This window comes from Microcebus murinus, chromosome 10, assembly GCF_040939455.1.
Source record: "Microcebus murinus isolate Inina chromosome 10, M.murinus_Inina_mat1.0, whole genome shotgun sequence".
Lineage (NCBI taxonomy): Eukaryota > Metazoa > Chordata > Mammalia > Primates > Cheirogaleidae > Microcebus > Microcebus murinus.
Genome location: NC_134113.1, coordinates 93,699,964 through 93,727,282, shown reverse-complemented (window position 1 = coordinate 93,727,282; position 27,319 = coordinate 93,699,964). Strand labels below are relative to the sequence as shown.

The 27,319-nt window shown below is 44.0% G+C and overlaps 1 protein-coding gene, 1 non-coding gene and 1 pseudogene across 2 annotated transcripts in view; 2 read left to right on the top strand and 1 right to left on the bottom strand.

Moving 5' to 3' along the window:
- LOC142873416 (small ribosomal subunit protein uS13-like) overlaps positions 1 to 27,319 on the top strand; it is a 379,862-nt gene that overhangs the window by 193,983 nt on the left and 158,560 nt on the right. The gene's annotated exons all lie outside the window — the stretch shown is intronic.
- LOC142873632 (U4atac minor spliceosomal RNA) lies at positions 87 to 212 on the bottom strand. Its single transcript, XR_012921624.1, has one exon. It is a non-coding gene; the product is annotated as a U4atac minor spliceosomal RNA (small nuclear RNA).
- On the top strand, positions 8,669 to 11,278 carry LOC109730932 (bifunctional purine biosynthesis protein ATIC pseudogene; annotated as a pseudogene).

Sequence of the window (27,319 nt, the reverse complement as noted above, 5' to 3'; positions counted from 1 at the left end):
CGGAGGTTTGGTCATGTTCTTTCTTTTTTTTTTTTTTTTTTTTTTTATATATATTTTTTTTTTATCGTGGAAAAGAGAGTTTTCTTTTTTCCAAAAATTGCACCAAAGTAAAGCAAAGCTCTAGTTGATGCGGGTGTGTTGTGTAGGCGTTAGCAGTACTGTCCTCACTATTCGTTCATTGGACAGTAGCGCTACCCCAAGAAAAGGATGGTTGGTCATGTTCTTTCTTCCTGTACATTTCGAAGTGGAACATTTGTGTTTGTTCTAGCATTGGAAATAGTAATGCTTAGTAAATATTTGTTGAGGCAATGAATGAATTTATGGCATTAATTAATACGGTACACCTGGAGGTTTGGTCATACTCTCCCTGTGCATTTCGAAGTAGAACATTTGGGATTGTGTTTTAGCCTCTACTCTTTCTCCCTTCCTCACCCCATCTTCCATGTGATACACTGAAACAAGATGAATAAGACCGATATTCTTTCAGTTAAACCCATAGCAACAGACCTTTTTTCTCAATGCCCCCAGCAATTGATATCCCGTTATAATTCCTCTCCACCAAGAACTTTTTCACGCCTGTCTTTACTGTTTGGTTTATAACCACTATGAATCACTTGTGAAAGCAAGTGTCATTCATTCTGCTGAGATTTTTCATTCGATTTTTTCCTCAGGGCCTCCAGCTGATTCCGTTTAGGAGACGCCTAGTTCATCAAGTATATCTGTATATAGCCTACCCGTCATTGTGAAGTGATTTCTGTCTTGAACCACATGTGATTGAGAAATAGGTCTGGGCATCCATCCCTTCCCTTCTCCCTGAACATATGGTCATGGTTAGGAAACTTCCCGAATATTCTAAATTGGGAGATTGATGAGCCCAGGGCAACAGTGGACCACTAGGGGGAAGTGTGACCCTCCAAGGGGGTTTAAGGTGGGCTTGCTTGGCTTTGCCCAAAGTGAGACTTAATTCAATCCATGGTTCAAAAGCCAGGGTTCCAGGATCCTAGCCTTCCCTAAAGGTAATAATGCAAGTAAGTACTTGAGCTATTTTCATATTTCACAATGTTCATGGAAATGTTACTTTTACTAGCAATTATTTATTTCCATGGAGGCTATTCTTATTTTTCCCAAATAGAGATATCTATCATTTTTGTCTGATAATATATGCTCTAAACAATTTCAGTAACAGAAAGTAAATGTTCTCTCATAATTCTACTTCCTAGAGACTACTATTTACATGTCTATCTCTAACTCTATCTTTCCATATTTTATTTATGTCTGTACATGACATGAATAACCTATGAAGTAGCCTGCCTTTTTATCTTAATGAATAATCGATATTTTTCTCATCCATTGAAATCTATCCCTTCTTTTTTGTTTTTTGTGGCTGCATAAATATATCAGAATATATTTAAACAAAGTCCTATTGATGGACATTTAGATTTTAAAATATATATATTTTTGCTCAGTGGGATTATATATATATATATATATATATATATGTATTATTTTTATTTACACACTAGGGAAGCCCCAAAAGTTTGCAAAATAATGTGCCCAAGGTTGTAAATGGTGGAGCTTGGATTTTAATCTGGATATTTTCCAACTTTAAAGAAACTACATTTGACCTTTTTGTCTGATTGCCTTTTAGAAGGACATACCTGTGGTTTTTTTTCAGCAATGGTGGCCTGTTGAAGGATATACCAATTTACCCTCCCTCCAAACTTTACATAAGAGTGCCCACTTATCTACAACTTCATTAGCCCTAAACATTTTCAATCTTGACTATCACTTTGAGGCTAAGAATATCTGCCTCTGATTTATGGGTTTCCTGGCTTACATAGGACATTCATAATTATGTAAATAGTTCATTACGTTCCTTCTAGTATCTTCATGATTGTTTTCAAATATTTATACCATTAATGCATTTTTTATTTTGGTACCATATTTAGTTTATGAGTTTGGAGCTCCATAATTCCAAAACTCTCAGCATTGATTATTTAGGGGCAAAGGGCAAAATTCCTTTGTGCCCTCTGAAGACTTCCTGAAAATCCACTAACAAAGGGCAGATTAATAGGAGAAAAGGCATACAATTTTCTTTGATTATTTGATCGTCGTTTTACATGACACAGGAGCCTTCAGAATGAAGACCCAAAGATACTTTGGAAATTTTCCTTTTTTTTTTTTTTTTTTTTTTTGAGACAGAGTCTCGCTTTGTTGTCCAGGCTAGAGTGAGTGCCATGGCGTCAGCCTAGCTCACAGCAACCTCAAACTCCTGGGCTCGAGCAATCCTTCTGCCTCAGCCTCCCGAGTAGCTGGGACTACAGGCATGCGTCACCATGCCCTGCTAATTTTTTTTCTATATATATCAGTTGGCCAATTAATTTCTTTCTATTTATAGTAGAGACGGGGTCTCACTCTTGCTCAGGCTGGTTTTGAACTCCTGACCTTGAGCAATCCGCCCGCCTCGGCCTCCCAAGAGCTAGGATTACAGGCGTGAGCCACCGCGCCCGGCCTTTTTTTTTTTTTTTTTTTTAAGGCTAGTCAAGTGAAGCAGTTGGTAGTGGAGAAGAAACAATCTGTAACTAGCTGTGATCAATTAGTTGTAAATGCCACTGCGATCGGACCAGCCTATCCATTTTTGTGCTTGGGCCCAACAAAGTATGGACAGCCATGTAGAAATATGATTAGACAAAAAGGGTATATTGCTAATAGACTGAGTGGGGAGAGCCAGCAAGGCCTGTCCAGATTCTCCTTGGCCTCTCTGAGCAGAATTCTTTCCTTCTGAGAACGGGGCAGGACCCGCTCTCTGGAATGGGGGTCTTATGACTTACAACTAAACAAGGTAACTCAGATAATTTCTGCAAATTGCTCTGTTTCTCCTCAGGAATCAAACTAGTTTATGGGATATGGAAGTTGATAAAGTTAAATTTTTTCACACAATACATAATATTGTTGATATTACATTCCAAGTTATTTTTTTGTAAACTGGCTTCATGATTTAAATATAATCATTGCTTCAATAATTGAAAGGATATATGAATTGCTATACACACATACATATAAACACCACACATATGTGTTTGTGTAGAGAGATCTGTGGATATGAAATAGCACCAAGTCTTTTTTTTTTTTTTTTTTTTTTGAGACAGAGTCTCACTCTGTTGCCCAGGCTAGGGTGCTGTGTCGTCAGCCTAGCTCACAGCAACCTCAAATTCATGGGCTTAAGCAATCCTTCTGCCTCAGCCTCTCAAGTAGCTGGGACTTCAGGCATGTGCCACCATGCAAGGCTAATTTTTTCTATATATTTTTTAGTTGTCCAACTAATTTCTATTTTTAGTAAAGACGGTGTCTTGCTCTTGTTCAGACTGGTCTTGAACTTCTGACCTCGAGCAATTCTCCTGCCTTGGCCTTCCAAAGGGCTAGGATTACATGCCTGAGCTACCTTGCCTGGCCCCAAGTCTTAAATGACTTGTGAATTAGAGATGAGTGGCCAGGCTCACGCCTGTACTCGTAGCACTCTGAGAGGCCAAGGCAGGAGGACAGCTTGAGCTCAGGAGTACGAGACCAACTTGAGCCAGAGCAACACCCCGTCTCTACTAAAATTAGAAAGAATTAGCCTGGCAACTAAAAATAGAAACAAAAATTAGCCTGGTGTTCTGTCTCATGCCTGTAGTCCCAGCTACTCGGGAGGCTGAGGCAGGAGAATTGCTTGAGCCCAGGAGTTTGAGGTTGCTGTGAGCTAGGCTGACACCATGACACTCTAGCCAGGGCAACAGAGTGAGACTCTGTCTCAAAAAGAAAAAAAACTAAAATACTCCAAAGATCAGGCCGGGCGCAGTGGCTCACGCCTGTAATCCTAGCACTCTGGGAGGCCGAGGCGGGCGGATTGCTCAAGGTCAGGAGTTCGAAACTAGCCTGAACAAGAGCGAGACCCCGTCTCTACTATAAATAGAAAGAAATTAATTGGCCAACTAATATATATAGAAAAAATTAGCCAGGCATGGTGGCGCATGCCTGTAGTCCCAGCTACTCGGGAGGCTGAGGCAGGAGGATTGCTTAAGCCCAGGAGTTTGAGGTTGCTGTGAGCTAGGCTGACGCCATGGCACTCACTCTAGCCTAGGCAACAAAGCGAGACTCTGTCTCAAAAAAAAAAAAAAATACTCCAAAGATCATTTTGACTAGGTTGGTTTACTAGACAAACACCTAGATAGGATAGCTAAATGTGAGCCATTAAAAGCCTTTGTTTTGAGGAGTAACATAGTTAGCTTTGCATTTTATATTACTCTCCTTGTACTAAGAGAAGGGTAGAAGAAGGGAGCAAGACCAGAGAGAGATTAGTCTATTTTAATGATTAGGCCTACTAATAAAGGCCTAGATTAGGATTCACTGGGAAACAGTGTGCTGTGTATGGCAGAAATAAGATGATCAAAGTATGATTTCATGAATCACATAGTTTATTCCCATTCAAGGCGAATTTTTTCTTAGGCTCACAATGCTTAAAGAAGGGAGAGTAATGTGAACAAACCTCACAGGGATATACTCCATGGTCAATCCCTGTTGAAGCATTACTTTTATTTATTTATTTATTTTATTTTATTTTTTCTTATTGTTGCCTAGGCTAGAGTGAGTACCGTGGCATCAGCCTAGCTCATAGCAACCTCAAACTCCTGGACTCAAGTGATCCTCCTGCCTCAGCCTCCAGAGTATCTGGGACTACAGGCATGCGCCACCGTCCCAGGGTAATTTTTTCTATATATATTAGTTGGCCAATTAATTTCTTTCTATTTATAGTAGAGACAGGGTATTGCTCTTGCTCAGGCTGGTTTTGAACTCCTGACCTCAAGCAATCCTCCCGCCTTGGCCTCCCAAAGTGCTAGGATTACAGGCGTGAGCCACCGCACCTGGCCCATTGCTTATATTTAAATAGATGAGATACATTAACCATAGTGATTGAGTTTGAGAATAAGTCTCAATTGAGACTTATTCAACTTTGAGAATAACTTGCTCAGTTAGCATGGAGGCAGGCCTCTCTGGAAAGTAAACTCCAATCAGAGTTCGAGGTGTACCTTTATAGGAGTGACTCTCAGGAGAAGCTGCTCCGAGCAGCCTCGTGGAGATCTTCCCCAAGTGAGGTCCCTTGGTGCTAAGGGCGGTGCTGGTGTCACGAAGCGTCAAAGATCAGCGCGGAGACTAGCAGCCGGAGCTCTCCGCACTGGCAGCGTGCAGCCGTGGCAGCGTCCGCCTTCCTCTTCGGAGAAGCGGCCAGCGGTGCAGCGCTGCCAGTGCCTGAGCTCGCAAAGTGTCTGTCAAACTCTGGAGTTGCTACGTGCTTTGAAGTTCAGTGACTGAGGTCAGTAACTGGCATGTGGGGGTCTGATAAGGTCTGAGGTTAACATTCCCTAGGGAAGGGAGGAGTTCACCCCAAGTTCTCATACGTGGGCTCTGACGTCAGACTCTCAAAGGCAGTGGGAGGTTCACGCCAGAACATCCAACTATGTAAGTGTTTGGGACCATTTCAAGGCTACATAACACAGTGTAGCACAGAGGAACATCTGGGGGTTTGGAGTCAAGTAATTAAGGGTTTCAATCCAGATTCTAACACATTCAATCAGTATACCACCTTTGGCATGTTGCTGAAGCTCTTGGCTTCTATTTCTTTGTATGAATATACAGAGAAGTCTAAAAAAAAGTGCATTACACACTAGTTGCTCAATACACCTTAGCTAATATGGAAACCTGTTGATTGGTTTGGAATATATTTAAGAGGTGGACTTGACTAGTACCTACTTGGATATAGCAGGTAAAAGAAAGGAACTCTCCTAGGATTACTGCCAGGCATCTGGCCACAGCAATAGGGTGGATTACAGTGCCATGAACTAGCACAGCAAAGGCTGAAAGAGGAGAGAGGGAAGGAAATAGTGGGTTTGATTTGCGGTGCGTTAGGTTGAGCTGCTAGTGAAATTTCCATGAGATTTGCAGTTACCATTTACTGAATGCTGATCTGAGAGGTCTTTTATATACATTAGCTTACCACATTAGCTTACCAATGCTTACCACAACAAAATAATGTTGTGGTTTTTTTTTTTTTTTAGGAAGGAAGGAAGGAAGGAAGGAGGGAAGGAGGGAAGGAGGGAAGGAGGGAAGGAGGGAAGGAGGGAACTATTGTGGTTCTTTTTGAGGCAGAGTCTCGCTTTGTTGCCCAGGCTAGAGTGCCGTGGCGTCAGCCTAGCTCACAGCAACCTCAAACTCCTGGGCTCAAGCAATCCTACTGCCTCAGCCTCTGAAGTAGCTGTGACTACAGGCATGTGCCACCATGCCCGGCTAAATTTTTCTATATATTTTTAATTGGCCAATTAATTTCTTTCTGTATTTAGTAGAGATGGGGGTCTTGCTCTTGCTCAGGCTGGTCTCGAACTCTTGACCTTGAGGGATCCTCCCGCCTCAGCCTCCCAGAATGCTAGCATTACTGGTGTGAGCCCCCTCTCCCAGCCCGAGAATTATTTTTTTAAAAGGGTGTAATGTAATTAGAAATAAATATTAATATAAATACTAAAAATGGAGGTGTTGTCAAGGATCTGATATGGAAAGAAATTTATATAGAAGTATACCTAAGATTATGAATTCTAGAATCACATCTTGGGTGTGTGTTCATTGGGAAGCTATTCTCATGCTCTAACATTCATTGTCTAGAATGGGATAACAATATCTAATTTTGTTTTGTGAAAATTAAACAAGGTAATAATACATTTAAAGTGGTTATCATGGCACTAGGTACACTTCTGTGACCCATAGAGCCATAGTACTGGGATAAATAAATGTTAGTTTAGAAAGTGTCAAGTAAGATAATATCCAAGGTTAAAGAATTTTTTTTTTTTTTTTTTTTTGAGACAGAGTCTGGCTCTGTTGCCCAGGCTAAAGTGCCATGGCATCAGCCTAGCTCACAGCAACCTCAAACTCCTGGGCTTAAGCGATCCTCCTGCCTCAGCCTCCCAAGTAGCTGGGACTACAGGCATGCACCACCATGCCTGGCTAATTTTTTCTATATATTTTTTTTAGTTGTCCAGATATTTTCTTTCTATTTTTTTAGTAGAGCTTGGGTCTCACTCTTGCTTAGGTTGGTCTCCATCTCCTGACCTTTAGTGATCTACCTACCTCGGCCTCCCAGAGTGCTAGGATTACAAGCAAGGTCAAAGAATTTAACCATTTATGTTGTCTCCATGAAGCCAGGAATCCGTGTCTATTTTGTTCTGTAGCCTCAACACCTAGTAAAATAGCTGATACCTAGCAAGTCTGAACAAGTATTTGTTGAATGATTAAGGATGAATTTTAAAGTGAGTTTTAAATTTTTTTAAATTGAATGAAATTTTTTATATTAAATTTTTAAATTTCAACTTAATTTATCATTACAGTTCAGTAGGGACAGAAAATGAACTACAGTGGATTGAAGAGGGACAGGGCAGTTTCTTAATGGAGACAGTGTCTGACAGTGACTCTGTGAAGGGAAGGAGATACAACGCCAGGTGCGTTATTTAAGCTCCGGGACTTTTAGTTTCCTTACACACAAATGGTAGTTAATCTCAGAGCATCTCTGAAGGATAAAGAGAAATACTGTTTATAAATATTTTCTCAGGTCTTAATAATAGAGTGTTGCGAAAAGGTAAAGTACTCCTCCTCAAGGTACTTCCTTCCAAGTTGGAACTCACTTTATTACTCACTGTTCTTTTGGAAGATATAAGTGACATAAGAAAAGGCAGAGTATTCTGACCTATAGAACTGCAAGAAAAAAAAATTTTTAATTTTTTTTTTTTTTGAAACAGAGTCTCACTCTGTTGCCTGGGCTAGACTGCTATGCCATCAGCCTAGCTCACAGCAACCTCCAACTCCTGGGTTCAAGCAACCCTTCTGCCTCAGCCTCCCAAGTAGTGGGACTATAGGCATGCGCCACCATGCCCAGCTAATTTTCTCTATATATTTTTTAGTTGGCCAATTAATTTCTTTATATTTTCTGTAGAGATGGGGTCTTGCTCTTGCTCAGGCTGGTCTCGAACTCCTGAGCTCAAAGGATCCGCCCCGCCTCAGCCTCCCAGAGTGCTAGGATTACAGGTGTGAGCCACTGCACTGGGCCTTAAATTTTTTATAAAAGTAAAGAGCCGGCCGGGCGCGGTGGCTCACGCCTGTAATCACACACCTGTAGAAAGAAATTAATTGGCCAACTAATATATATATAGAAAAAATGAGCTGGGCTTGGTGGCGCATGCCTGTAGTCCCAGCTACTTGGGAGGCTGAGGCAGGAGGATCGCTTAAACCCAGGAGTTTAAGGTTGTTGTGAGTTAGGCTGATGCCACAGCACTCACTCTAGCCTGGGCAACAGAGTGAGACTTTGTCTCAAAAAAAAGAAAAATGAAGAAATGAGATTTGGGATGCAGGAGAGGCTAAGAATTAACCTTTTAATTCTGTGTATGGCTTCTATTCTTGTTAATTCTACTGTCTGGCTAATCTGCTGCAACGCTCATTTGCTGTGTTATCTGAGAATGTTCACTTTGGCTACAGAAGAGAAAACAAATGGAATTTGTGTAAGTCATAAGACACATTAATTATAGATAAGTTATGAACTGGTGAGGCATTTTAGACTTAGCTAAGCAGAGCTCATGTGCACAGAACACAAAAAGGGGTGGAAGAAGCAAGAGGCACCTAATGCTCTTGGTTAGTCTGACACTACCGTGTTTCCGTGGAAATAAGACCTACCCATAAAATAAGCCCTAGCAGGATTTCTAAGTATTTGTGCGATATAAGCCCTGCCCCGAAAATAAGACCTAGTGCTGGGCGTGGCTGCGCAGCGCATCTGCACAAGCCAGGCATTTGGTCACGGAGCGGTAAAGAAGACGAGCAGCCCTTCCCATCTGCCCCACGAGAGCTCTGTTGCTCGACATGAGAGGTCGGGGCCAATGGTTCTAAAGGAAATAGAGTCACAGGAAATTCAGGCTGGAATTCGGGATTTGGAGATTTATGATGATGTTCCAGAAGAAGACGACTTAACTATATTTGAATAAATGTAGATTGTTGTACCGTACTTAAAAAAAAATAACACATGCCCTGAGGCGCCGCCTCACTCCGCACGTGGCGTCGCCGCTGCCTCCTCCAGCCTCTTGTCCCCAGACCCCGCTCCTGCAGCCATGGCTCCCGGCCAGCTCGCCCTGTTTAGCGTGTCTGACAAAACCGGCCTTGTGGAATTTGCGAGAAACCTAACTTCTCTTGGTTTGAATCTTGTCGCTTCCGGAGGCACTGCGAAAGCTCTCAGGGATGCCGGGCTAGCCGTCAGAGATGTCTCTGAGCTGACGGGATTTCCTGAAATGTTGGGGGGACGTGTGAAAACCTTGTATCCTGCAGTCCATGCAGGAATCCTGGCTCGTAATATCCCAGAAGATAATGCTGACATGGCCAGACTTGATTTCAGTCTTATCAGAGTTGTTGCTTGTAATCTCTATCCCTTCGTGAAGACAGTGGCTTCTCCAGAGGTGACTGTTGAGGAGGCTGTTGAGCAAACTGATATTGGTGGAGTGACCTTATTGAGAGCTGCAGCCAAAAACCACGCCCGAGTGACAGTGGTATGTGAACCGGAGGACTACGCAGCGGTGTCCACAGAGATGCAGAGCTCTGAGAGTAAAGATACCTCCTTGGAGACCAGACGCCAGTTAGCCTTGAAGGCATTCTCTCATACGGCACAGTATGATGCAGCAATCTCAGATTACTTCAGGAAACAGTACAGTAAAGGGATATCGCAGATGCCCTTGAGGTATGGAATGAACCCTCATCAAACTCCTGCCCAGCTATACACCATGAAGCCCAAGCTTCCCATCACAGTTCTAAATGGAGCCCCTGGATTTATAAACTTGTGTGATGCTTTGAATGCCTGGCAGCTGGCGAAGGAACTCAAAGAGGCATTAGGCATTCCAGCTGCTGCCTCTTTCAAACATGTCAGCCCAGCAGGTGCTGCGGTTGGAATTCCACTCAGTGAAGATGAGGCCAAAGTCTGCATGGTCTATGATCTCTATAAATCCCTTACTCCCATATCAACTGCATATGCAAGAGCAAGAGGAGCTGATAGGATGTCTTCATTTGGTGATTTTGTTGCATTATCTGATGTTTGTGATGTACCAACTGCAAAAATCATATCCAGAGAAGTATCTGATGGTATTATTGCCCCAGGATATGAAGAAGAAGCTTTGAAAATACTTTCTAAAAAGAAAAATGGGAACTACTGTGTTCTTCAGATGGACCAGTCTTATAAACCAGATGAAGACGAAGTTCGAACACTCTTTGGTCTCCGTTTAAGCCAGAAGAGAAACAATGGTGTCATCAATAAGTCATTATTTAGCAATGTCGTTACCAAGAACAAAGATTTGCCAGAGTCTGCCCTCAGGGACCTCATCGTGGCCACCATTGCTGTCAAGTACACTCAGTCGAACTCTGTGTGCTATGCCAAGAACGGGCAGGTTATTGGCATTGGAGCAGGACAGCAGTCTCGGATACACTGCACACGCCTTGCGGGGGATAAGGCCAACTATTGGTGGCTTAGACACCATCCACAAGTGCTTTCAATGAAGTTTAAAACAGGAGTGAAGAGAGCAGAAATCTCCAATGCCATCGACCAGTATGTGACTGGAACCATCGGCGAGGATGAAGATTTGATAAAGTGGAAGGCACTGTTTGAGGAGGTCCCTGAGTTATTAACTGACGCAGAGAAGAAGGAATGAGTTGACAAACTAAGTGAAGTTTGTATCAGCTCTGATGCCTTCTTTCCTTTTAGGGATAATGTGGACAGAGCTAAAAGGAGTGGTGTGGCGTACATTGCTGCCCCCTCCGGCTCTGCTGCTGACAAAGTCGTCATCGAGGCTTGCGATGAACTGGGAATAATCCTCGCTCACACCAACCTCCGGCTCTTCCACCACTGATCTCATCGCACGTTATTTTATGGTTTGCGTATGTGCAGGTGATTCATGTGTGGGATTTTGAAAATAACTTGTTTTTAAAAATAAAATATTAAATCTTAAAAAAAAAAATAACACATGCCCTGAAAATAAGCACTAAGGTGTCTTCTTGAGGAAAAATAAATATAAGACACTGTCTTATTTTCAGGGAAACATGGTAAATACCCTGTGTACCCAAGGGCAGGTGACATCCACACCTCTTACGTTGGCCACCCACTGATGACACCCATTCTAGCCCTACATGGATGTAGCCCAAATAATCCAAATAAATTCTACAGCTGCACATTGAACCAAGGAGAGCTGCTTTTGTGTCCTGGAATATTTGCCCCTTTGTGTCTCTGGTAAACCACATTCACACAGAACAATGTCTGGGTACATTCCTTCTGCAGAGCCCTGGCCCTAATTCAATCTCCAGTTCTCATCCTGGGTCCTTGTACTTAGTTGTTGTGACTACACCATCAGTGGAGATGGGTGGTGCGTCAGAGACAGGCCAAGTGGACATCGCTACCCTTTTGACCCCAAATGCACTTTACCCTGAATATATTAATGTGTCCCATCTTGTTTCCTGTGCGTTGTGCCATGTGTGTTTATTTTTGATTCTAGCATTTTAATTTGATCTATAAGTGTCCCGGCCCGCGGGACCTTCTGTTACTCTTGGGGTCAAGGGGGACTGTGCCTGAAAGAGATGGGCGAGAGAAAGAAAGGAGACCAAGCAAAGGGTTGTCAAGGTCTGCTTTACTTGGATTCTTTGTAGGTTTTATAAGCATACAGAAACAAGGAAGTAGAAACAGAAAAATAGAGTGGGGTGACGATGAGGCTTGGGTCTGGGTTAATCAGCCCCAATCAGAATCTTATCAGTATCGAAGCTGTTTGTGACTGGTTACTCATCCCCAACCTGGCAGGTGGTCAGGAACAATTGCAGTCAGCACTCCCTGGAGCATTCCGTGGTCAGCACGTCATGGAATGCATTCTTCTCGGAGCTATAGCTGGAATTTTCCAGGGCGAAGCCCGTGCGTAGGACGAGTCATAGGGGAGTTGAGGGTCTTTGAGGGTCCTTGCCTCTAACATCTCCCCCTCTCTTTATTAATATGAGGGAGATTTATATAGGTGGGTGGAGAGCCTGTCTTAGGCTACGCGATGGGCTTCCGCGACCAGCACCCCAAATATAAGATTGAGCGATTAATGTGAAGGTGAGGCCTCTGTCTTAGGCTATGTAGGTGGCATCCAGCTCTGGCACTTCTGATTATGAAGTGTGCCCCCGGGCATGGACCTACAATATTCCCGTCATGGAGTTACCTCACAGCTGGCGGGTGTGCATCTGGTACACGGCATCGCGATAATCCCGTCATGGGCGTCTCCACAGCCTTTAGAACCAACTGCGTCCATGTCTGAGGCAAGGTTTGAGAAATTTAGACCTTCAGTGGGTGTATTGGGAGACTCTCCACGGAGGTCTTCTCTGGAGCCTCTTTGTTCTAGCCGTTGGTAAAACACGGAGACCGATTTTTGTGTGGCTGCGTCTACCTGTGACTTGACAAAACTAGTTAGTTTTTTGAATGCCCAAGGCCCAAAGGTGAGGAGCAACAGAAAGCCTACAAGCGGCCCTAAGACACTGGGAAGCAATGTGGATAGCCAGGGGGATGTGGAAAACCAATTTTGATACCACGCTTCACTCTGTTCTCTCCGTTTTTTTCTATCTTCTAGGCTTTGTCTAACTCTTTCAATGCTATTTTCTACCAGGCCTGTTTTGTCTGCATAGAAGCAGCATTCTTCTTTAAGTGCTGTGCACAAATTTCCCTCTTGGAGGAACACTAAGTCTAGGCCTCTTCTATTTTGCAACACTACCTCAGAAAGTGAAGCGAGGGATTCTTTGAGATATTTTAGGCCCTGCTGTAGCTCTCGGAGATCATTATCGATGGCAGCAGAGAGCTGCAGGTATTGCTGGTTGGAGGTGACCAGAGAGGCTATGCCTGTTTTAGCCCCTGTGGCACCAAGGCCTAGAACAACTGCGAGTGTTATGGCCGTGATGGGCTCTCTCTTTTCTTGGGGCATTGTGGTGCCGCGCTCCCAAAATTTGAGCAATTCGTCAGCAGGATGTACAGTGAGTCTGGGGAAGAGCATGACTAACACACAATATTCTCTATGCTCAAGAAACGTTGCAGTGACTACATATGGGGTAAGGCCGGAAGAATAAGCAAAATAAGAGGTGTTAGATGCCTGAATATACTGAAAGGTGGAGTTGACAGTAATTGACTGATTACATATTTTTTCTAAGGGTGGGGGGGGAGCATTCTTGGGCCAAGAAGGCAAAGACCTAGGCCTGTGACTTGGCTGAGTGTCAGGCCACCATGGGTCTCTAGGCCCCATCTGAGTTTGCTGGTGTCGTTAGTAAATAATGGTTTACCAAATGTAGCGACACCTTCATAGAAGGGAGGCCGGGGGGAGTAGCATACCCAACACTCCTGGTATTCTGAATTGTTGGCCTCTCTCGGATGGTCCTGACAGAGGCGTTGACTGGGGTGAGAATTAGTTCTGCAGAGGAGGGGGGCCCCTCGGGCAGGGTAGGTTGGTATAGGGAGGTGCTAAATGGAAAAGGGGACACAGCTGGGGAGGAGGGTAGGCCCCTGGAGGGACTGTGAGGTCTAGGTGGGTGCAGGTCGTGGTTAGGACCTATTGCAACCGTAGGACCTCTGGGGGAGGCTTTTAATTAATTTGATTTTAAATGTGAGACCAATGTCTCTTTTAGCCATGTAAAGTCTAAGTCCCCATTCAAATCCCCTGGACTGGTCCCAAGAAGCCTTTTTTCCAGCTTCGGTGAATGAAATTGATAGGGGGTTGCACCACTGGTTGTTACACTGAGGATCAGTGGGTGGTTGTGGGGCATAAGGGGACGAAGGGGCTTGACGGGGAAACCACTTTCTGACAGTGATATAATCCCAGGAAGAGGAGGGATTCCAGTAGGCATCACCGGTGGTCTCACAGCCCCAGGAAGCACAAAAGAAGTCAGGGGCGTTGTGGGGCGCGGTGTCAACGCCATTTATAAGTTGGCGCCTGTTTTTGGCTTTGCCTAGAGCAGCAAACAAGTTAACGCACGCGCAATTGTCGGTTGCCCTGTGGCGCAAGCATGCAAACGAAGGGTCTTGCTATAGACTAATGCTTTAGTGGCTCGACAGCTGAGCGGCCTATTTTAGCTTAGGGGTTGTGCTTCTTGGGTATATAGCAGCCTGCGCGCTGCCGGGCTGGGTCTTTTGCATCATGTAAGTCTAAAGGGAACCCCATTAAAGCACTGTCAAAAAAACTCTGGTTGCCGCGTCTTCCTTGCTGGCGAGGCGGGCGCGACAAGTGGTGCCGAAACCCGGGAACCAAAACAACTTTAAAGCACCAACAGAGACGACCTCAACAAAGGTAAATTCAAAACTGACATATGAGACGGCCAAAACTCCCCTGCTTCCAAAAAATAAATAATATTCCGCTGCGGCGCTTTTTGTAGCCTATTAAAAACCTCTTAGCATCACAAAGAGTGCACTGTAAAAAAAAGACCCTCATAAAATTTTTTAAAAAAATAGACCATATAGCTCCTTAGTTCCTCCACTCAGGTTCCTTAACTATTCCCTCTTGGGAGAAGTTAGGGCGAGACCTTCGTGGCACAAGACTTTTAAAGCCAAGCACTCTCCTTATTCACAACCTAATTATAGAGTGCCTACATAATAAAAGTTCAGGCCCACACATAGCAGCTAGCCAAAGAGCATTAAATAATTTGCAAGACACAAATTCAAAAAAAAACAGTAGGGGAGGGACCGCGGTAAAAAATAAAAAAAAAAAATATAGAGCTCAAAAAAAAAAAATGCAAAAAAAAAAAGCGCAGCCCAATCTGCCTAATTATGACCCCTTATCAAATTTTGACAATCTACATTTATCTGACACTGCTGACTCTGAGTCAGACTACAAAAATAGCCCAGAGTCAGATAAAAAACTAAAAAAAAAAAAAGAACCAGTTTTTCAAAAAGCGGCCGGTTATAAACAATACCGCCCACCTCCGCATGCCCCGCCTTGGGAAGGGCTGGGTTTTTCTTAGGGGCCGCTTGCCGCTAAAAATCCTCTGCCCATACCCTAAAAAACAGAGGAGCCAATATAGGTACCCCAATAGCCCTTACCCTCTAAAAAATTACTCACAGCCCATAATCTAGTGCAAAAGCAGCTTACTCTTAGACATCTTAAACCCTCTCATTCTCCTTAAAATACCCCTATTTTTATAATTAAAAAAAGGTCTAATAAATAAAGACTGTTACATGACCTTAGAGCAATTAATGCCCAAATACAGCTTATAAGGCCTGTTCAAAAAAGACTGCCCCTTCTCTCAGCTTTGCCTAAACATTAAAGTCTAATTATCTTAGACATCAAAGACTATTTTTTCTCTATTCCCCTACACCCACAAGATAAAAGCAGATTTACATTCACGCTTCCTTCCATAAACCATGAGCAGCCTAATACAAAATATCAATGGCAAGTTTTACCTCAGAGCATAGCTAACAGTCCCACTATGTGCCAACTTTATGTAGCCTCAGCTATCCAGCCGGTTAGGCAAAAGTTTTCAAAAATAAAAATTATACACTATATAAATAATATTCTCTTGTGTCATTATAATAATAGTGTACTTCGCCAAGCTTATGCGTCCCTTCAGGCTCACTTAAAGGAAAAAGGCTTGCTAGTCGCTCCAAAAAAGGTACAAAAAAAAAAAATAAGCACGTTTCTTAGTAATAGCATTCTCCCTGACAAAAATTGTGCCTCAAAGACTGTCCATCCAAAAAAATGCTTTAAAGACCTTAAATAATTTTCAAAAACTGCTAAGAGATATCAATTGGCTTCGACCTTTTTTATGTCTTACCACAGCAAAACTAAAGCCATTATTTCAAATTCTAAAAAGAGACTCACACATCACGTCTCCTAAAACTTTGACTCCTAAGGCCCTAAAGGCTCTTCATAAAATAAAAAAAGCCATTCAAAAGGCGCAACTAGTGCGCATTCAACACCATAATCCTTTCTCCCTCTATATACTCCCTTCTCCCACGCTCCCTACGGCAGTGCTTTGGCAAAATGGCCCCCTTTTATGAGTGCATCCTCAAGCCTCTCCAAAAAAAATAATTGGCCATTATCCTACCTATGTGGCCAAAATAGCTTTAAAGAGTATTAGTTTGGCTATGTCCCATTTTGAGCGTCACCCTAATAGCCTAATTTGTCCATATACTGCCAATCAAGTAAACACCTTATGTGCCACTCTTAATGCATAGACCATATTAAAATGCACCTTTCCAGAGAGCATTAATAACCATTATCCCAAACATGCCTTACTGCAGTTTGCAATGCAAAACGAGCTTATTTTCCCAAAAGTAACTTCACTGTTACCTTTGGTTAATGCCTTAAATATATATACCAATAGCTCTAAGACAAATATTAAGAGCTATGTCATTCAAGACAAGGTATATACCAGTTTAACTATTCTTCTCCTCAGCTAATAGAGTGTGCCGTAGTCAGTCTAGTTCTCAATACCATCACTAAACCTATCAACATCATCTCAGACTCCTTTTATATGGTCAACACAGTTAAACAGTTAAAAAACTCCTTTCACATTCTTGCCAAAAATACTGTCTTTTCTATATTTACAAAAATTAAAAATACTATTCAAAATTAAAAAAACCCATTTTCCATTCAGCATATCAGAGCTCATTCCTTATTACCTAGACCTATAGCTGCAAAAAATGCTATAGCAAATCGCGCCACTCGTGCCCTCTGGGTGTCTAATGGCCACGCCGCCGCCATAGACTTTCATAAACTTTATCATGTGCCAGCTAAAACCTTACAACTTAAGTTCAACATCACACATACAAATGCTCATAAAATTATACTGCAATGTCCAAGTTGTGCTCCTTATCGCACTGTTGTTCATACAGGCATAAATCCTAAAGGTTTGCGTCCTCTACAACTGTAACAAATAAATATAACTCATGTCCCATCCTTTAAAAAGCTTCAATATGTTCACGTGTCTGTTGACACGTGCTCAGGCGTCCTTCATGCCACGCCTCTGGCTAAAAAAAGACAAGTTACGTTATCATTCACTGCCTAAAAGCTTGGGCAGCCTGAGGCAAGCCCCGGGTTATTAAGACAAATAATAGCCCAGCTTATACCTCAAAATCTTTTCAGCAGTTTTACACTCGCTTAAATATAGAGCACCGTACCGGTCTTCCCTACAACCCTCAAGCGCTAGACATCATAAAACGTGCTCACGGCAGGCTCAAAATATACTTACAAAAACAAAAAGGGGGAGATGCCCTACAGCTAGGGCTATCACCCAAAGGACGCCTCTCCTTTGCTCTCTTTACTTTAAATTTTTTAAATTTAGATGTCAAGAGACATTCGGCAGCAGACAGGCATGTCACGCCTGCTCCGCCACAGAAAGAATTAGTGAAGTAGAAAAATGTGTTGTCTAATCTATGGAAAGGCCCGGATCCAGTGTTAATGAGATCCAGGGGAGCTATTTGTATTTTTCCATAGGACCAGGACAATCCCATCTGGGTGCCCACGCGGCTGACTAGAACGGTGCAGCAGCCTCCAGAGCAGCATAGAGACCCAGTGGCTACTCCTCCTGATGACAGCATAGATAATCGCAAAAATAGCAACAGAGCCACGCTAAAAAATCCTGTCAGTGCTTCCCCTGCCGATGCCTGTGACACATAACTCACCAATTTTCCCCCGCCTCTTTTCTACTAATGTTTCCCTGGGCACTGCGTACCTGCCGTTAGACACGCAGAGTAATAAACTGGAGGGAAATAGATCCTTCTCCTTGAAGGGGACTTTGTGTTTTGTGTGGGGTTAACAAAAGCTGCGCAGACTTGGCTCCCCTGTCCATTGGTGGCTGGGGGTATGGCAAAAATCTTAGCGACTCTTTTAAAGGTTCTGTGAGGGTAATTGCAAGAGGGCAAAACGCGACCTTTGCCCCTATACCTGTCTGGGTTTAGCCCCCGTTTATCTGGGTAGTATCCACAAAAAAACCCTCTAGTACACATATAAACTGTTCCTCTAATACGTGCAATTATACATTATGTTAAAATGCCACGTCTCACCCCTCTGCCATTGTTACCCGCTTGCCTAAATACATTCCTGTTCCTATTAAAGCTCCTAGCTCTATGACTCTGTTTCGGTCTTACAGCCACAGACCATGTGGTATTGGCACAGACATTTGCTGCGCTTGAACTGAGACAGTCTACACAGATATAATTGACCATGCTAAAAGGTTAGCCTAGTTTTGGGTTGCACCCGCTCCTACCCCCAGGTATTTTAGTAGACATGGCCTTTACACTCTGAGGGGTCTCTCCCATTGCACCAAATAAGGCATGTCTCCTATCCCACAGCCAGCCTTTACACACCTCCGAGTTGTGCTCATTGCACGAGATTAGGTGGTTGCTGGTAAAAGTAAGGCTCTACAACCTTAATCACACGGTCAAAAGACGGTGCTAAACAGTTGCTCAGCTCTCATTAAATTAATAAAACAGGGGGAGATGTGGGGCGTGGTGTCAACGCCATTTACAAGTTGGCGCCTGTTTCCGGCTTTGCCTAGAGCAGCAAACAAGTTCAGCGCACGCGCAATTGTCGGTTGCCCTGTGGCGCGAGCATGCAAACGAAGGGTCCTGCTATAGACTAATGCTTTGGTGGCTCGACAGCTGAGCGGCCTATCGCAGCTTAGGGGTTGTGCTTCTAGGGTATATAGCAGCCTGCGCGCTGCCGGGCTGGGTCTTCCGCATCATGTAAGTCTAAAGGGAACCCCATTAAAGCACTGTCAGAAGAACTCCGGTTGCCGCGTCTTCCTTGCTGGCCAGGCGGGCGCAACAGGGCGTAACCACATTGGTAGTTGTTGGTGCGAGGTCGATGGGCCCCCTGGCAAACATATCTTTATATCTCGTCGCAGAGCGTCCGGTTCCCGAGGAGCAAAAGCCTGGGGAGGAGTCAGCTGTCGGAGGAGCTGGCTGAGGGGCGAAAAGTGCGGGAAGGCCCCACGCAGGGTCTTTAGCCCCAAGAGCTAACACGCATAGGTCGACTTCTAATGGATCCCATGGTATAACGGCGGAGAGACGTGAGGAGGAATTAACAACGTCTCCTGCCTCATTAATTACCTGCCATGTATAGTTGTAGATCTGATGGATGTTGGTTGCGATGGTGCTCTTGATCACGACCAGAACCAGGCACAGGAGGGGCAGCGTCTTTTTTCGGGGAGTCATTGTATTTCTGGAAGAGAACAGAATCAAGAATTCTTCCCAGGGGGTTCCCTGGGTGGATTATATAACTTAATCGCTCTCTCTGGTAGCCATCTGGCGTTTTTTGCCTGGGTATCGTAGATACAGGCATGTCCTTTTCCTCATATGAGGACGGGGTCAGGCCCTAACCATTTGCCGGTAAGCGGCTCTTTCCATAAGGCCTGTGCATAAGTATCGGTGGTGGATGGGTGCCAAAGGCGGTCTGCGGCTGTTTTACCAGCAGTGTCAAAGGTGAGAACCCCTGAGGATGGCCCTGCAGGTGCTGTTGGCATTTTCATAGGCCAATTGTTTAATGAGTTTATTATCGCCATCCTCTTGTCCGAGGGTCTTCTCAGCAGATTTTAAAAGCCTACCTACAAATTCACTAAAGCCCTCTTGAGCTCCCTGGGTGATTTTTGTCAGGGGAGTGAGAACAGATCCCGTAGAGGGAAGTGTTCGCCAGGCGCCGAAGGCGGCTGCGGCGGTCTGGGACAAAAGTCCAATTGGGAGTTTCCTTTGGCGCTGTTCAGTAGCAAATCTCCCCTGTCCGCTAAGCTTTTCAAGGGTCCAAGATGCAGAATTGGGGTTTTTTAAATTATTAGCAGCCGTGGTCTGACAGCTGTCGAGTAAGTCGGCCTTCTAAGAGAGGAACTTCCCGCGAGAAAGGACCGCCTGTACTAGTTTGACCCATTCTCCGGGGAGCAGGTAACCGCCCCCCGAGGCTGCCTCTAGGAGGGAGTAGGTAAAGGGTGCATTGGGCCCATACGTCCTAACAGCGGAATTCAGTTCTTTTAAGGTTTTAAACTTTAGTCTGCGAAATTCAGTGGGCTCTGCAGTGGGCCCCGGGACTGTCTCCTCCCGGGGGTCATCACTTTTACTTTCCCTTTCTTTCTCTTCTGTATTTTCGTTATCTGAATCTTGGGGCAGGGACTGGCTAGAAGAAGGGGCGGCAAGGTCTCCTTGCCTATTAGACCTGGTAACTACCGGGAATGCTAGGGCTTTATGGGAGGACTTTAAGGTTTTTTTATTTAAGGTGGCGTGTGATTGGGCGGTCTCATGACGTGGGTGGCTAATGAAAACCGAATCTTTAAGCGTATCTTGGAGGGAGGACAAGTCTTTGGAAAGCTGGGCAAACTCTTTTTGAAGTTGTAAGACATCTTTTAATTGCGTAACCCTTTGACTTAAGTCTTTTTTGGCACGCAAAAGCAAGGGCATTGTAAGGGGGGGCATTAACGAAGGTGCGCAAATCTGGGGCGCGTAAGGAGGCGGCCATTCGGGATTGTGATATTGGGCCGCTTCCTCTCCGAGGGTTGCCTCTTCTGCGGGGTCGAGGGACTCTCGGAGGGGTTGTTTCTTGAATACCGGGTAATTGAATGCATGAGGGGCTGTACCCTCGGGTAAGGGAGGATAGAGGGTCTTGGTGTCTGGCCTACTAATCGGGGGCTCATCCCTAGATATCTGGAGCTCCGCCGAGGGGTCCTGAGGGGGCATATTAATACAAACCAAGGGGCAAGGGGAAGGGCATGTTGGTCCCTCAGAATTATTAGAAGAAGCTGGCCCTTTGGCCGTCTTTAAAGACGTTCTCGAAGCAGACCGTGACACGGGTCGGAGGCAGAATTCTGCTACCGAGAGCAGCTGCTTTTTATTGGGGTCTGAATCTGCTCCCTCAACAATATCTCTGATTAGCCCCCAGTACGAGAAAACGGATACAGGGATGGCATCTGGGCCCTGATTCAGAAGTAAATTGTTTAAATCTCTGCCTACCTTTTGCCACTTGCATGGGTGAATTTCAGGTCCATCAACAATAAACCAAGGACAAGCATGATCAATGAACACAAAAAACTTTACTAGGTCCTTTTTCTTAACTCTAATTCCTCTCTCTCTGAGCGAGGCCTTGAGATCCTTGATAAAAATGGCCTCTTTAGACAACGAATGGCCCATCTCGATGGGATGACAATGTAAAAAATCTACTCACCAGACCGTCGATTCTGTGAGCGGCAGAAAGGAGGTCTCTTCAGGGATTCTCCGGAGAACTGTCTGTAGACCGAGTGCATCCGACAAAAGTCCGTACCTCGGGCCCCACTTTGGGCGCCACTTGTCCCGGCCCGAGGGACCTTCTGTTACTCATGGGGTCAAGGGGGACCGTGCCTGAAAGAGATGGGCGAGAGAAAGGAACGAGACCAAGCAAAGGGTTGTCAAGGTCTGCTTTACTTGGATTCTTTGTAGGTTTTATAAGCATACAGAAACAAGGAAGTAGAAACAGAAAAATGGAGTGGGGTGACGATGAGGCTTGGGTCTGGGGCAATCAGCCCCAATCAGCATCTTATCGGTATCGAAGCTGTTTGTGACTGATTACTCATCCCCAACCTGGCAGGTGGTCGGGAACAATTGCAGTCAGCACTCCCTGGAGCATCCCGTGGTCAGCACATCATGGAATGCATTCTTCTCAGAGCTATAGCTGGAATTTTCCAGGGCGAAGCCCGTGCATAGGATGAGTCATAGGGGAGTTGAGGGTCTTTGGGGGTCCTTGCCTCTAACATATAAGCTTTTCTGTTTCTTTTTTTTTTTTAAGGCAAGCATGAGGTGAAATTTATTGAGGGGGAGCAAGGTAGGATTCTAGAGCAAGAGCAAGATGTAGGTTACAGAGCAAGATACATACGCCACAGGTGACAACCTTGTAGCAAGCGTGCTTTTCTATTTCTGAGTGGCCTGATTGGAAGTATGATGGAAGTGGTGCTACCAGCATGCCACCATCACACTGAAGTAATTCCCAGGTGCTTAACCTTTCGGAATTCTCAAGCACACTTTCTTTCAGGACCAAGAGTTCACATCAACCACCCAGAAGCCAGGAAGGGCCTAAGGAGAGGCTCACCACCACCAGCTTCTTTTCAATGAGGTCTCCCTGCCACCTCACACCAAGGAAGCTATTCAAATTCCTACTTTTCGGTATCCTTAGTGGAACTAACTTCCTGAGCCAGAAGCTTTGTCTGCCCAGCTGACTCCTTTATTTAACAAATTCCCTTTATCTCCCGCCTGAGCCCAGCCCTGCGTGCCCCAGGAGGCATGCACTGTTTGCTAAGGGCCCTCCCCATTTTCCTGCCCGTCTGGCAGTTGTCTGCCCTTGCCGGTGGGTTTCCAGTCACGGCCTGTTTTCTTCCTGTAGACGCAAGGTTTTCTGAATGGTAGGATTATTCAGAGCAGTATTACCCTTGTCCTTTACCCCAGAACTGGGGGCTTGAAATCCACTGAGCAAGGCCTATTACTTCTGAGCTCTGAATCCATAGCGTAAAATTCAGAAAACCCAGGCAAATTCAATCCAGCCTGCTTCTTTCCTTCAGTTACAAACTGAAATGGAAGTACAAGCTGAAAAATCAAAGTGAATTTTAAAACTAAAATATAATAAAATAACTAAAATATTGGAAGCAACAGCCACCTTTCTTCAATAAGAGAATAGAGAAAGTAAGGTTTTCGAAGGGAAGGGAAGGGAGGTGAACACATGAAGAGGCTGGCGAGCAAATTTATATTTTCTTTTTTATCTTTTCTCATATTATATTAGCTTATGTTCTTGGTGATCCCATCACCAAACAAAAAGGATGAGCTGAAAAGCCTCACATTAGGTTAGAACCTCTCCAATTGTCTTATTGGCAACCGTTTCAAGCCTCTTCTGATGGTGGCTTCCTTGTACAGTGAAAAATGTTGCTTTAATGTTTATTAGCTTTATTCTCAAAGACTGATCTTTTACCTTCTTAAGTTAACTATATATTAAGTGTCTTTTTCCTTTCATTCGTTTGTTTTTTTTCTTTCCTTTTTTTTTTTATTTTTTCTTTGTAAGACAGATCTCACTATCTTGCCCAGGCTGCTCCTGAACTTGGGAGCTAAAGCAATCCTCCTGCCTCAGGATTCTGGGAGTACAGAGTACCTCGGACTACAGGCATGTGCCACCATTCCTGGCCGGTCTTTTTTCCCTCTTAAATCACAATTACCTAATAGTTCTTTAATAAAGTAGCCAATGATGAGTTCTCAGTTAGCCATGAAATCATCAGGAACAAAAGGAATGAATAAGCAATCCAAAAATGATATGCAATTTCAAGCCAAATTTCTATTCTGTTTATGAAAGTATTTGTGTGTGTGTGTGTGTGTGTGTGTGTGTGTGTGTGTGTGTGTGTGAGACAAGAGTCTTGCTTTGTTGCCCAGGCTAGAGTGAGTGCCGTGGCATCAGCCTAGCTCACAGCAACCTCAAACTCCTGGGCTCAAGCAATCCTGCTGCCTCAGCCTCCCGAGTAGCTGGGACTACAGGCATGCGCCACCATGCCCGGCTAATTTTTTTCTATATATTATTAGTTGGCCAATTAATTTCTTTCTATATATAGTAAAGACGGGGTCTCACTCTTGCTAAGGCTGATTTCGAACTCCTGACCTTGAGCAATCCGCCCGCTTTGGCCTCCCAGAGAGCTAGGATTATAGGCGTGAGCCACCGCGCCCGGCCTATGAAAGTATTTTTTTCATTTTAAAAAACATAGCTATATCTTGGCCGGGCCCAGTGGCTCACGCCTATAACCCTAGCACTCTGTAAAAACCATATCTACATCTTAACATTTATTTAAATTAATGTCAAAGGCCGGGTGTGGTGGAATTGCTTGAGACCAGGAGTTCAAGACCAGCCTGAGCAAGAGCAAGACCCCTCTCAAAACAAAAAACAAAAATAAAGAAAATTAATTTCAAGATGTTAATAGCAACATTAGTTGTTTGTAGTGGCAAATTACGAAAACAGAAATAGAAACAACTTAAATAAATTGCAGTACATCTATAATACTGCACAGTAATTACAATGAGTCAAGGCTGGGCACCGTGGCTCACGCCTATAATCCTAGCACTCTGGGAGGCCGAGGCAGGTGGATTGCCTGAGGTCAGGAGTTCAAAACCAGCCTGAGCAAGAGCAAGACCCGTCTCTACTATAAATAGAAAGTAATTAATTGGCCAACTAATATATATAGAAAAAAAAAATCAGGCCGGGCGCGGTGGCTCACGCCTGTAATCCTAGCTCTCTGGGAGGCCGAGGCGGGCGGATTGCTCAAGGTCAGGAGTTCGAAACCAGCCTGAGCAAGAGCGAGACCCCGTCTCTACTATAAATAGAAAGAAATTAATTGGCCTATATATATATATAAAATTAGCAGGGCATGGTGGCGCATGCCTGTAGTCCCAGCTACTTGGGAGGCTGAGGCAGAAGGATTGCTTGAGCCCAGGAGATTGAGGTTGCTGTGAGCTAGGCTGACGTCACGGCACTCACTCTAGCCTGGGCAACAAGCGAGACTCTGTCTCAAAAAAAAAAAAAATCAGCTGGGCAGGGTGGCACATGCCTGTAGTCCTAGCTACTGGGGAGGCTGAGGCAGCAGGATTGCTTGAGCCCAGGAGTTTGAGGTTGCTGTGAGCTAGGCTGACGCCATAGCACTCACTCTAGCCTGGGCAACAAAACAAGACTCTGTCCAAAAAAAAGAACAAGTCAAGTCAGATCTAAATTTACTGATATGGAATGCTATCTGTGACACATTATGTAGAAAAAGCAAGTTGCAGAACAAAATCCAAAATAGGGAAAAATGTTTAACAGTAATTATGTTTATATCATGTGTATGCATAAAAATGTCTGTAAGATAACATCAAAGTTACCAGTGGTTGTCTTTTAACTTTATGTAATGATATCTTGTTTGAATATTTTATAAATATTTTTAACACTAAGTTTATATAAGCAGAAGTTTGTTTGTTTCTTTGTTTGTTTGTTTTTGAGACAGAGTCTCACTCTGTTGCCCTGGCTAGAGTGCCATGGTGTCAGCCTAGCTCACAGCAACCTCCAATTCCTGGGCTCAAGTGATCCTCCTGCCTCAGCCTCCCAAGTAGCTGGGACTACAGGTATGTTTGGCTAATTTTTCTATATATTTTTAGTTGTCTGGGTAATTTCTTTTTTTTTTTTTTTTTTTTTTTGAGACAGAGTCTCACTTTGTTGTCCAGGCTAGAGTGAGTACCCTGGCATCAGCCTAGCTCACAGCAACCTGAAACTCCTGGGCTCAAGGTATCCTCCTGCCTCAGCCTCCCGAGTAGCTGGGACTACAGGCATGCGCCACCATGCCCGGCTAATATTTTGTGTGTATATATTTTTAGTTGGTCAATTAATTTCTTTCTATTTTTGGTAGAGACAGGGGTCTCGCTCAGGCTGGTTTCGAACTCCTGACTTCAAGCTATCCGCCCACCTCGGCCTCCCAGAGTGCTAGGATTACAGGCGTGAGCCACCTCGCCTGGCCTTCTTGTTGTTTTAGTTGTCTGGCTATATACACCAATGCCTGGCTAATTTTTTCTATATATTTTTAGTTGTCTGGCTAATTTCTTTCTGAGAAATCATATTGTTTTGAATGTAGTTGTTATCCTGTTAATATTTTTGAGATTATTGTAAATAGATCTAAGTTTTGACATGCAAAGAAGTTGAAGATGTAATGCTAAGTAAAAAAATAGCTTTCAGAAGAAAATGTATTGGTGCTCACTGAAGTCTGATAAAGAAAATGATAGTATAGTTTTGCTATAATATATCTGTAAAAATTCACACAAAAATCACTCATATTATATATACTAAAATAGTTTTGACTAGCCTAAAAAAGATCCCCTATAGGAATAAAAGCTAAACTGTTGTTTATCTCTGAATAGATGTAATTGGTAGATTAACTTCATTCTCTATTTCTCTATTGCTTAAATTTGTTTTTAATAGGAAGTTTTAGTTTTGGAATCAAAAAGTCTAGTCCTCTAAGAAAAAAAATCAATATTTTCTTTGGTGCCTTGATGACTGGATTTTACAATCTTCTGTCTATTTTTTTATTTATTTTTTTGAGACAGAGTCTCGCTTTGTTGCCCAGATTAGAGTGAGTGCCGTGGTGTCAGCCTAGCTCACAGCAACCTCAAACTCCTGGGCTCAAGTGATCCTACTGCCTCAGCCTCCCGAGTAGCTGGGACTACACGCATGCGTCACCGTGCCCGGCTACTTTTTTCTATATATATTAGTTGGCCAATTAATTTATTTGTATTTACAGTAGAGACAGGGTCTCGCTCTTGCTCAGGCTGGTTTCGAACTCCTGACCTTGAGCAATCTGCCCGCCTCGGCCTCCCAGAGTGCTAGGATTACAGGCGTGAGCCACCGCGCCCAGCCTACAATATTCTGTCTAGATTTTCACCTTTATTTGAATATCTACCTGTTAGGTGTAGGAAAAAATAAATCGCATTTCCATGAATGATTAGTTTCCAAAAGCAAATTGAACAGTGAAAACCAGAAATCAATTTTTCCCTTTTTTTTCCTTTTTCCTCCCTTCTCTTACTGCGTTATCCAGTATCTAGCTTGACGTTTTCAACAAAATAGGTGCTCCAAGCCTTTCTGCAACTCAACATCTTCCCTCTCCTACCTACATCCCACATCTCTAAGTCTGATATCCTTCTCAGCCTCTCAGTAATCCTACAGTCGTACTTCACATGCTCAATCTATGCAAGGCTCTGCAGGCTCCTTCGGAGCTGCCCACTGAACCGCCACAGGCGAGTGCTAACCCCAGTCTCTTTCCGGATCAATCTTTCTCTCGTGAGGTTCACATGGTAAAAATGATTCCTCTCATCTCCTCAAGACTCAACCCTTTGGGAGGGCGAATCTGCCATATCAGTCTTTTTTTTTTTTTTTTTGAGACAGAGTCTCGCTTTGTTGTCCAGGCTAGAGTGAGTGCCGTGGCATCAGCCTAGCTCACAGCAACCTCAAACTCTTGGGCTCGAGCGATCCTTCTGCCTCAGCCTCCCGAGTAGCTGGGACCACAGGCATGCGCCACCATGCCCGGCTAATTTTTTATATATATATCAGTTGGCCAATTAATTTCTTTCTATTTATAGTAGAGACGGGGTCTCGCTCTTGCTCAGGCTGGTTTTGAACTCCTGACCTTGAGCAATCCGCCCGCTTTGGCCTCCCAGAGAGCTAGGATTACAGGCGTGAGCCACCGCGCCCGGCCTAGTCTTTTTTTTTTTGGAGACAGAGTC